This window comes from Rhineura floridana, chromosome 11 (genome assembly GCF_030035675.1).
Source record: "Rhineura floridana isolate rRhiFlo1 chromosome 11, rRhiFlo1.hap2, whole genome shotgun sequence".
Taxonomy (NCBI): domain Eukaryota; kingdom Metazoa; phylum Chordata; class Lepidosauria; order Squamata; family Rhineuridae; genus Rhineura; species Rhineura floridana.
Window position 1 is genome coordinate 37,447,900 of NC_084490.1, and position 12,530 is coordinate 37,460,429.

Here is a 12,530-nt window from a genome sequence, read left to right on the forward strand (position 1 = left end):
GGGTTGTGGTGGACAGCACGATGAAAATGTCGACCCAGTGTGCGGCAGCTGTGAAAAAGGCAAATTCCATGCTAGCAATAATTAGGAAAGGTATTGAAAATAAAACAGCCGATATCATAATGCCATTGTATAAATCTATGGTGCGGCCGCATTTGGAATACTGTGTACAGTTCTGGTCGCCTCATCTCAGAAAGGATATTATAGAGTTGGAAAAGGTTCAGAAGAGGGCAACCAGAATGATCAAGGGGATGGAGCGACTCCCTTACGAGGAAAGGTTGCAGCATTTGGGGCTTTTTAGTTTAGAGAAAAGGCGGGTCAGAGGAGACATGATAGAAGTGTATAAAATTATGCATGGCATTGAGAAAGTGGATAGAGAAAAGTTCTTCTCCCTCTCTCATAATACTAGAACTCGTGGACATTCAAAGAAGCTGAATGTTGGAAGATTCAGGACAGACAAAAGGAAGTACTTCTTTACTCAGCGCATAGTTAAACTATGGAATTTGCTCCCACAAGATGCAGTAATGGCCACCAGCTTGGACGGCTTTAAAAGAAGATTAGACAAATTCATGGAGGACAGGGCTATCAATGGCTACTAGCCATGATGGCTGTGCTCTGCCACCCTAGTCAGAGGCAGCATGCTTCTGAAAACCAGTTGCCGGAAGCCTCAGGAGGGGAGAGTGTTCTTGCACTCGGGTCCTGCTTGCGGGCTTCCCCCAGGCACCTGGTAGGCCACTGTGAGAACAGGATGCTGGACTAGATGGGCCACTGGCCTGATCCAGCGGGCTCTTCTTATGTTCTTATGTTCTTATGTCCCCCTTTACCCCACTGTCGAGAAGCACATCTCACAGACACCTCCGCAGGCCTCCCAAAATTTGTCGTTCCCTGCATCTGACAGGTGACTGCATCGGCCCTATATAGTTTGACCCTTCAGTGCTGTATGTGGGGATGCTGAATGGCCAACCCCCCCATGCCCAAGAAGAGCCAACCAAATCTGCTGGTTGACCTTATTCCGTGCTCAGTCAATCCCCCATGTGTCCCATACACCACACCAAACCCTGCATGGTAACCTGTCTGACTACAGCAGACGTACCAAAGGCCAATGTTGCCTTATTAACTACATGTCATGCATGCCTGCCAACTGAGGGCCATGCCCTTAAGTAACTGAGGCCATCGTTGCCTCCCAAACTGCATGTCCTCACATGCCTGCCATCTGAGGGCCTTTCCTCAAGTAACTGAGGTCACTCCCACCCAGGGGAATGACCACCACATGCGGAGACATCTGCACTGAACCATGCTGGAAGAAACCAGGTAGGAGCCCATCCCAATGCATTCCTCGCTGGCCAAGTCATTGCACTGCAGCCCATCAACTAAGGCCTAAGTGTGAGCCCATGTTAGGATGTGTGTCTGCTCCATCCCTGTCCAGCAACCTGTCAAAAAACAAATTACCATTTGTTAGGCTTCCGAATTCCCAGGCCCCCGAAAAGAGGCGAATATATAGCCCTTATAAGCACTAGAGGACGAGTGTCCAATGGCCTGCACCTTTGCCTGGGGAAAACCCAAGACTTGCTGCTGTAGAAGCAGCTCCAATTCTAAAATAGTGGATTCAAACTCTGGGGTCATGCCCTAGCCCCTATAAAAGCCTGCTTTATGAGCACCCAAAACTGGTATTTTGTGAGGGGATCCTCACTTGCATGGGTGAATAAATATCCTCCAGATCCCCTGGTCCCCAGAAAAACTCGCAAAGCCCGCACAGGGCAGAGGCTAGGCACCGAGGAAGGGGCCAAATGTACGGTCCGCCCCTTACATCTCTGGTCCATCTTAGACCTTCTCAATTTTATATACAACTCCCCTCCATGGAGACATCTGATAGCTGGAGGGCACATCAAGACAAGTCTCGCTTGGATCCAGCCACTACCTCACCTATCCTAAAAGCTCCAAAAACCAGCATAAGGGCTACTGCCTGGAATAGTCTGGCTTCATAGCTTGAGGAGTATTCTGTTTTCCACTGACCCACCATACCCAATAAAATGTCCAGTGCGAAAGGACAATGGGGATCAGGAGCGGCAGGGTATTTTCTAGCCCACCCCACGAACATATGGCGGACTCTAAAGTCCCCAGAATAATTTATTTTATTTATTTATTTATTTAATTTCATTTATAAACCGCCCTTAGCCAGTGGCTCCCTGGGCGGTGTACAACATACAGTAGTAATAATAATAATAATAATAATAATAATAATAATAATAATAATAATAATCAGGAAAATCACCAGCCTTTACTAGGAAGAAAAGTTCCACCAGCTTACCTTGAAGTGTCTCCCGCCATCCACTAGGAATTCCAGCAGGTGACTCACCAGAATAGGCCACTCGGGCTCATAGCCCTTGCCAGCCCAGAAGTCCTGGGGACCCCTTCCTGATAGCTGTTGAGCATGCTGGGACGACAGACAGGCTTATGGCCATCTTTGGCTCCGCTTCCCAATCTCCAAATGTGGGGTTGCACAGCACTGCCAAACCACTCCGACTGATTCCATGATAGCACATCAATAACACTATTGCCAATACCCTACACCTACCATGCCCAGAAGAGAACCTTAAAACCTGGGCACTGGATAACAAAGGAACAGACAAGGGCCATAACCCTACTGTTCCTAAATATAAGGAAGGCACAGACCTCTCCCATGGCCATGTTATCCCACTAAAATGGACAGGAGAGCTCCCAAGCCTCTCTGCCTATAAGTCAACCTCCAACACATTGGAAAAGTTAGCCTCTCCTGAATCCCAGCCTGCAGTCAGCACAAATGCCCCAATGCTTCCAATGGACTTCCAGTTCTACCTCCCAGCCCTACATAGAGATGCTATGGACCTTCAGCCTGCAATTCAGATGCTCAAGCCCTGAGCTATGTCACGTAATTCTTCAGCAAGCTATATTAGTTCTTCCCCAAAAGTGTGGGAAAAAGCTAGACCAAATGCTTTGGGCCAGAATATAAAATGTAACCTGCAGTTTAGCTCTAATTTCTTGAGCAATATTTGATCATAGCAAGCATTAAAATTATTATACAGCCACAACCCAGCACCTGTAGTAAGGCTGTGAAAGCCCTGTCATGATCTCATAAACCCACCGGAAAAGACCCCCAATACCTGGAGGGCAGAAAGAAAACATTATCCTGGCCCCTAAAAACTCCAGGATCCTGATCAGCAACCATTCAAACTGTTCCCCGGGCAGCCGGCAGCCATGCGCCCCAGGCCCCTGCGTCAATCTTGATGCCCAGTAAGGTTAACACCGGGCAGGATGGTCAATTTACACAGCCGCCAAGGTGAACCAGTCACATAGCCATTGTATCTGTGACATCAGGTGTTAACATGCATCCAAAAAGTTTGCCCTCTCGTCCCCTGACAGCCCCTTTGAGGAAGGAGCTGAAGCGCTCTGTGCGAGAAATAGAGCAGCCCATAGGAAATGCTCTACCTCATAGAACTGACTGACAAGGCAAAAAACCCAGCAGCTCTAAATCAAGCAGCTCTTGTATACCCGCAGGAGATGAAAAACAGATTAGATGTCACACTTTACCATAGGCGCGCACCATGTTAAATCAAGTATATCGCACAGTGCATTGACTAACTGGTATGAAGCCATTACTGACTGACCACATGGGTATGATTGGTGGTGAATTAGGCGGTATGTCTTCATCAGTCTTTCTCTGGACTATGCACAAGACAAATTTAAGATTGCAGGCCCTTAAGGCAAGCCCAGAGACTACAATATGGAACCCAGAAACTAAAAGAAAACCCCCATAACAAAAACAAGCCTCCCCAGGAACTGGGCAGTCTGCAAGCAAGGTCCAAGTACCTCGAGCTTAACAGGGGAGGGACACTTTCCCTCAGCAGCTTCTGCTGGGTGCTTCTTCTCACCATTTTGAGGGCCACTGGCCTCGTATTTCACTGTTTCATATATCCTTCTGGTTCCCCAAAGCACATATCCTGCTGTAAAGAAAGGAAATCATTTATGAGTAAACACACTTTACCAGCCACCATTTCAGTGCAGCTAACCCAGTTCCCCAGAGCACAGATACTGAGGATATGGTGCTGCCACCAATATTTGGCCCACTGCAACGGCCTTCTCCTTGTGGGCTTCGAAACACCTATCATAATAGATGTTCAAAATGCAAAATTAGCATGCTATATCAATTTCTAGTAAATGATGTCATAAATCCCAGAGCAGCGGATGATGATGTGTTGCTGTCACCAGTTTTCCAACACATATCAAAAAGATGTGCCAATGCAGCAGTTGCATGCTATATGCAATTTCAGGTGATGATATCAGAAGTCCTAACTAAAAGGTTTTGTTGTCATAGCAAAATCCTCAGTAAAGGGGGTGAAGAGTCTGCCTGGACCTTAAAAAGGCAGCCCCATGTCAGCAAGAGACCCTGTAAAATGAGGATAAAGCCTATTAGGCAAATCTGCCTTTTTTCTTTATTCCAATTCTCCAATCAATCCAATTATCATCTGCTAAACCTTCTGTTCCTAACCAAATTCAGGTAAATGCATCTTCTGTCTCAGATTTAACAAATAGCATGAAATTAACACTTGGAATGCAAAAAGATCACTTACTTAAAATACAGTGATTTAGACATTTGCAGTTGAGGGGCGAAATAAGACACTGACACATCAGCTTGGGTTAAACAAGGGCCACTTTATTAAATTACAGCAGACAAACCCAATTTTAAAGTGACCTGCAGAGGGAAAATCTAGATACAGGACTATCTATAAGCAAGTAGCTTCCCATACAGCTCTTGGGCGACCAGCCCCTGCCGGGGCAAGGGCAAGCCCATCTGCTTACCCCTTACCCTGGCCACACCTTGTAGGTGAGTAGGGGGGCCTTCCCACGTCATCCCCACCTGGGGTTGAATAACCCTTGGGTAGATGAGATAAGTTGGCCCCAGAGGCAGCCCATATCCTGTCCTCGAGCCGCAAAGCCTTGCCAGACAGGCCTCCGGAACCGCCAATCACCTCCAAAGGTGCCTAAGGGGGCCACCTAGCTGTCCTTAACTATTTCCCTTTCCACAACTTCCCGCCACAAAAAGGGGACAAATCTCTATTTAGTCCCCTTTTACCCCACTGCCGAGAAGCACCTCTCGCAGACTCCTCTGCAGGTCCCTAATAAATAAGGTGTTACCTGTGTACATCTGCCCTGTAAAGTGCACCCTGCCAGTGCCAAATGCGTGGGTGGGATAGCTAACCCACCATGTGGAAGAAGGGCCAACCGAATACGTCAGTTGACTGTCTTCCATGCCCAATCTGTAGCCCCTGGATCCCATACCCCACGCCACTCCCTCCACGGGAGCATGTCTGACCATCAGACGTACGCCAGGCCACCATTGCCTGATAAGCTGCATGTCAGCACATTCTTGAACGATGAGGGCCATACCCTGCATCAAGCCAAGGTCATTCCCACCGAGGTGGATGACCAGTACCTGCAGAGTAATCTGCATCGCATGTTGCTGGAATAGTGCAAGTTGAAGCCCCTCCCAATGCAGTCCTTGCCGGCCAAGGCACTGTATCGCCGCCCATCTGCTCAGGCCCAACTGTGAGCCGGCGCTCGAGTTCGCTGCCCTTCGAGCTGCCCAGAACACCATGCTGTGGCCGCAAATAAGGATGCGTGTCTGCTCTGTCCATCAGATGTGGAAGCGTGTCTGATCACATCAGATGTGGAAGCGTGTCTGATCGTATCAGACGTATCGAAGGCCACTGCTGCCTTGACAGCTGCATGTCCATACATGCCTGAACGATGAGGGCCTTGCCCTGCATCACGCCAAGGTCATTACCACCGAGGTAAATGACCACCACGTGCAGAGTTGTCCACACAGCACCTTGCTGGAACAAAAGTGGGTAGGCGCCCATCTCAACGCATTCCTCTCCGGCCAAGCTACTGTACTGCAGCCCATCTACTGAGGCCCAGCTGTGAGCCCATGCTCAATTTTGTGGCCCTCCAGGCTGCCCCGAAAACCATGCTGTGGCCACATATTAGGATGCGTGTCTGCTCTGTCCCAATCCAGCAACCTGTCGAAATAATTTTAACATGTTAGGCTGCAGAATGCCCAGACCCTCCAAAAAAGGGGAAATATAGTCCTTATAAGCCAGAGGACCGGCATGCAACTGCCTGCACCTTTGCCTGGGAAAAAACCCAAGACCTGCTGCTGTAGAAGCAGCTACAATTCCAAAAGAGTGGATTCCAAACTCTGAGGGGTCATGCCCTAGCCCCTGTAAGGCCCATTTTGCGAGAGCTCAAACTGGTATTTTGTGAGGGTATCCTCACTTGCAAGGGCAAATAAATGCATATAAGCCTTATAAGCACCTGCGGACCAGAGTCCAACAGCCTGCACCTTTGCCTGGGAAAACCCTAGACCTGCTGCTATAGAAGCAGCTCCAATTCGAAGGAGTGGATTCCAAAACTAAGGCCCGCCTTGTGAGAGCTCAAACTGGTATTTTGTGATGGGATCCTCGCTTGCAAGGGCGAATAAATGCATATAACCCTTATAAGCACCAGAGGACCAGCACCTTCACCTGGGAAAAAACCCAAGACCTGCTGCCGTAACAGCAGCTCCAATTCCAAAAGAGTGGATTCGAAATCTAAGGGGTCATGCCCTAGCCCCTGTAAAAGCCCGCTTTGCGAGCACCCAAAACTGGTATTTCGTGAAGGGATCCACCTTTCCATGGGTGAATAAATATCCTTCTCCAGATCCCATGGTCAAATGTACGGTCCACCCCATACATATCTGGTCCGTCTTAAACCTGTTCAATTAGATACAGGCACAACTCCCCTCCAAGAAGACATCTGATAGCTGGAGGGTACGCGAGACAGGTCTCGCTTGGATCCAGCCACCACCTCACCTATCCCAAAAGCTCCAAAAACAGCATAAGGGCTACTGCCTAGCATGGTCTGGCTTCATAACTGGAGGAGCTTACTGTATTCCCAGTGGCCCACCAGACCCAAATAATGTCCAGTGAGAAAGGGCGATGTGGATAGGGAAAAAACCACAAGCCTAGTTAAGAAGGAAAGTCTTGCCAGCTTACCTTGAAGTGCTAAGACTGACAGGCCCCTTTTCCTGCCTTTCATTAGGAATTTCAGCAGGTGACCCCCTACCTGCTCTCTGGTAGCTGGCTAGCGTGCTAGGGGCCATGAAATCCATGGCCCTAATCCTAGTGTTCTTAAATATAAGGGGTTAAGAAATCCGGCCCGTGGCCAATGAGCCCATCTGCCCATGTTGACATCAAAAGAAGTAATGAAAGGTGACACCCATAGTTAACCCTTCTTTAATCCAGGCCTGCAGCTGCCGGAAAGAGAGCCAAACAGCCAGGTCGGCGCATAAGACATCCATGACCCTGAACCTGTAGTAAGGCTGTGCAAGCCCTACCATGGCATCATGACTCCTGTAAAAGACCCCTAACACCTGGAGGGCCAAAGGAAACCTTTCATGGCCTCTGAAAACTCCAGGATCCTGATCAGCAACAGTTAAAGCCTGTCCATTTGCAGCTTGCAGCCCCGTGCCCCAGAGTCAATCTTGATACCCAGAAAGGTGAACACTGGGGCAGAATATCAGGTATGAACCCGTTACTGCCTGACCCCATAAATAAGACTGTTGGTGAATCAGGCATAATTTGCCCTTTGCCCATTAGGGGCATAGCTGACTGGGGCATCCAAAAAAAGGGGGGGCAGGAAGTCTACCCAACTGCACCTCTTTACAATCTGTCCCTGGCAATTACTGTCATAACTAAAACAGATTGAAGGTGGTAGGCCATGAAGGCCAGCCGGGAGTTGGAGGCCATGAAGGCCAGCTGGGAATTTAAGTATGGGATAGGGAAACCAAAAGGAAAACACCGTAACACAGACAAAACTCCCCTTAAACTGGGTAGCCTGCAAACAAAGTTCATAGAACCTTGAGTCTAAATGGGGATGTCCCAAAGCAGCTTATGCTAGGGGCTTCTTCTTACCCCTTTGAAGGCCTCTCACCTCCTATCCTTCTGCAAAATGGAAGGAAATCATTTATGAGTAAGCACACTTTACCAACTACTAGGTCATTGCAGCTAACCCAGTTCCCCTAAAGCAAAAAGACTAAGGATATGCTGCTGTAACCGATATTAGTCCCCACTGCAGCAGCTGTCACCTAGCAGGTTTCTAAACACCAATCAGAATATAAGGCCCATGTAAACGTTGCATGCATGTATGACCTCAGGTAATTATTATCAGAAATCCTAACAAAGAGAGGTTTTGGTATTGTTGTAAAATCATCAGAACAGGGTGAAGAGTCTTCCTGGAGCTTAAATGCAGCATGTGTCAAAAGAGAGTCTAAGATCCTGTCAAGGCAGCCACTGGTTCAGTAAAATCTAAGATCCTGGAAATGAGGAGAAGAGCCTGATAAGTAGCCTGTCTTTCCTCTTTATTCCTATCCACCCATCCAGCCACACTATCATCTGCTAGACCTTCAATTCCCTGCAGAAGTTTGCATGTTCTTCTCTAAATGTAACAAATGTCATGTGCTTTGTTTTTGATATAGGAATGTGTAACTGATACTTGGAAAATGATCACTGTCATCTAAGTCATGGTGATTTAGACATGTTCTAGCAAACCCTGTCATCTCTGCACACCATTAGTATCCAAATATGAAGGCCGAAAGGCCGCAAAGGCTCACCCGGCCCTACAGAAGCCACATGTAATATAATAATAATGGAATTAATTACCTCAACCTAATATATCCTGGGCCTAGCAAGAAGTCAGAAGCCTAACCAAAGAGCTCCACCCACCGCAAAGCAGCCACCATGTAATAAAATTAATAGGATAAAGTACCTTAAACCTAAGATAGGCCTGGGTCTAACAAAAGGCCATAAGCTTAACCAAAGAGCCCTGCACAATGGCCAGTAGAGGCTTCCAGGGCCTCACCCACATCCCTCACTGTCTTGCGCCCCCTACCTAGGCTGAACTCACACCCAGCCTTGGCAACCAAAGGGGGTAAATAGGGCCTGTGTGGACAGGCTTGAAAGGCCTGCACAGCCTCCACTCCCATAATTTGCTCTGAGCCTGCAGTGACTGGCCCAAGGTCACCCAGTGAGCTTCACGGCTGTTGGGAAGATTCGAACCCTGGTCTCCTGGGTCATAGCCCAACACATTAATAACCACTACACCAAAAACTTATCCTAGGTATATGGGGGGGGGTTGAAAGGCCTGTGCCACCTTATCTCCCACAATCTGCCCTGGGCTTATAATTCCTTTAATTCCCCTTCCTTTGTGTTCTTCTATTTTTATTTTATTTTATTGTATGTATGTAGGCTCTTGCTTAACCGACTGCCTAGGGAGCCCTGACGCAGTGCCACTGAAGGACGCCTAGCTGCCACATCTAGCTGGCTAGGGCCCTTTAACGAGGCCCTTTATTCATTTGCGTGTGTCGTTCATTTAACAAGTAGCAGCACAGACATGGTGCTGCTCAAAGAAAAGCCTCGCGCCACCCTACTGTAACTGCCTGGGGGGGTGCTGGATGCCCTTTACAAGCCCCGCTGGCGAGGCCCCTTTTGAGGCCCGCCCCAGCAGCAGCCATGTTGCAGCGTCACCTGCCGATAAAATTAAAAGGTCCTAATCAGCCCCACAACACGCAGCCTTGCAAAGGCCCGAGCCAGCAGCACTCCCGCCCCAGGGATCAATCAAGTAGGCCTAATAGGCCCAACAAATGTAGCCTCCATGACTGTGAAGCGTCGCAAAAAGGCGCCGTCCATGTGGCTTCGAAAAATGGCTGCTGCTCTCCAACACGATGTTCTGTTCTGTCGTCCTCCTTTGAGCCGTTGCAATTCCAAAGAGGAAGGTAGGAGGGGCAGCTGGGCTTAAATAAGCCCTCCAGCCTCGCCCCTTCCTTCAGCCAAGTCGCACTTGCGTCATAGGTGCAACATGCGACTTTGCCCCATTTAAAGATGGAGGCAGCAGCTTCGCCCCCATCTGCAACTATGCCCCGCCCATCAGCTGTGCAACGAGCGGGGCGTCATATTCTAGCAAACTGTTATCTCTGCCCTTATTATTATATAAATATGAAAGCCCCAAAGGCTAAAAGGCTCACCAGGCCCCACCAATAGACTACCATGTAGTGTAATAACCATATAATTAATTTCCTCAAACGTCATATATACCCAGGCCTAGCAAGAAGTTGTATCTAACATAAGCCCGGGCCTAGCAAGAGGTCATAAGCCTAACCAAAGGGCTCCACCACACCATAATGCAGCCACCCTGTAATAAATATAATAGACTAAAGTACCTCGAATCTAATATAACACAGCATATATGAGGGGGTGGTAACACAATTACCTGCAGGGGTAGTCTATCACCTTCCCTATATCCCCACGCCTTAAGAACCATGTGTGTGGGGGGGGGGAAGCGCTTAGAGGGAACTTAAACTAGAAAAGAGGGGGTGCCAGGCCTGCAGCCCAAGAGGCCTGATTGCCAATACCCCATCGGGTGTGCCAGGCCCGCAATCTAAAAGGCCTCAGCACCGCCACCCCCAAAGCCGCCACTTGCTCGGGGTGGGCAATGCCTACACCCCGCTGCTGTGGGCCCAGCCAAAACAGCCCTGTGCACTGCCACAGCCGAGGGGAAGGATGGCTACTCCAGCCTGCCTCAACTCCCCCTACTAGCCGCAGATTGCCCGCGCTTAGGAGCATCCCATCACTGCATATGTTTGTGTTTTTGCTTAACCATGGTGCCGCTTATGTGCTGCACCAGCCCCAACCAGGGGGGGACAAACAGAACACTGGCCTCGCCAATAAGGCCCACTCAGCTGCTGCTGTGCCACCGCCTCCATTTCAAAAGGGGCCGCTGCAGCAGCCGTCGCTCCCTCTCTAGCAGTGGGGGAGCCGCAGTCAGGCTGTCTAGGCCCCCACCAATGCAGCCTGTACGCAGCCACGTAACAATAAGGGCCCAAAATTGCACCCTCCACACGGCAGCCACAAAAATGACCACCGCTGCTCATGGTCCCACACCGCTCTGTCCTCCTCTCAGCCGTCAAGATCCGAAAGAGGAGGATAGGAGGGGCAGCCTGAACTTAAATAAGCCCAGGGCCCTGCCTCTCCACACCGCACGCCACACACGCGTAAAGGTTGTGACGCGCGATGCTGCCCATAACTATAATGGTGGTGGCAGCAGCGTCCCCCCATTCACAACTATGCCATGCTCGTCCACGCTGTGTGGGCTAGTGAGGCTTCATATGATGCTATAGTTAAAATGAATGATGGCAGCGTACAAAGGGATGGGAACTAGCTGATAAAAGTTTATATGTTGTGAGTCACTGCTTGAGCTGAGACAGGTCTCCAAGAAGGACAGATTGCCCAAATAGAAATACATTGGGTTGTGTAGATGGTGATCCATCACAACTAGTATGAGAAACAACAAGAAGATTTCTAAACAATGAGAAGATTTCCAGCAATGTTCCTGATATAAATGACCAGGAACATCATAGAGAGGGGTATCTGAAGCTCCTGCTGGTCTTCAAAGCCATGAAGGATGAATTCTGTAATGAGTGTTTGATTTCTCCACTCTGGTTCTGGCATCATTTGCCTCTGCTTCTAAAGGGAACACAATTTGTAATATCTACTATAATCTTCCATGCACATTTCTACAAGTAATTATCATCTTCATCATTGTAGGTCCATAGGGACATGGTCCATAGCAGGGCTCTAATAAGGTTCAGCAGGAAACCATGATTGCATATTCTCTAAACCAAACCCCCCTGCCCCAACCCTGATGGTTTCAGAGACATTGCCTTTTAAGTGCATTTCCAAGTGGTTTCAGTAGAAACCACTTGGAAATGCACTTCAGAGGTGTTGTCACCTGATGTCATTATGACATAAAGTAATTGACAATTGAGTGTCCACACCCACCTGTCATATTTGGCCAAAGGGCCTGTGAAAATAAAGGTCTTGGCCCATTAGGTTCAAAAGGTTCCCCATTTTGGTTCATAAAACCATATATCAGCTCAGAGGCTGAGCACATGCTTCGCATGGGAAAAGATCCCAGATTTAAACTCCAGCATTTCTAGGTAAGGCTGGGGACTTCTGCCTAAAACCCTGCTGAACTGCTACCAGTCTGGATTGAAAACACTGAGCTAGATGGATCAGTGTTCTGACTCAGTAATGCATAAATGCTAAATATTATTATATATATTTTATTCAGGTATTCAGTTAATAAATTTATATCTCATATCTTCAACCACGAAAATTCCCAGGACTACAAACAATACAAACATAAAACTTAAAAAAAAATCAAATATCAATTGTCATGAGAACAAAATAATAATAACAGTAAAACTCTAGTAAACAATAATACACTCCTTAAACAACAACAAATAACTGATTTAAATCAAAAAGCCTGGAGAAACAAGGAGGTCTTTGCCTGGCCTCTGAAAACATCAGCATAGGTGCAAGGGTCACTGTGGGAGGGCATTCCAAAGGTAGAGGACTCAACAATGAGAAGATTCTGTCTCCAGTAGCCACCCACCACTCCTC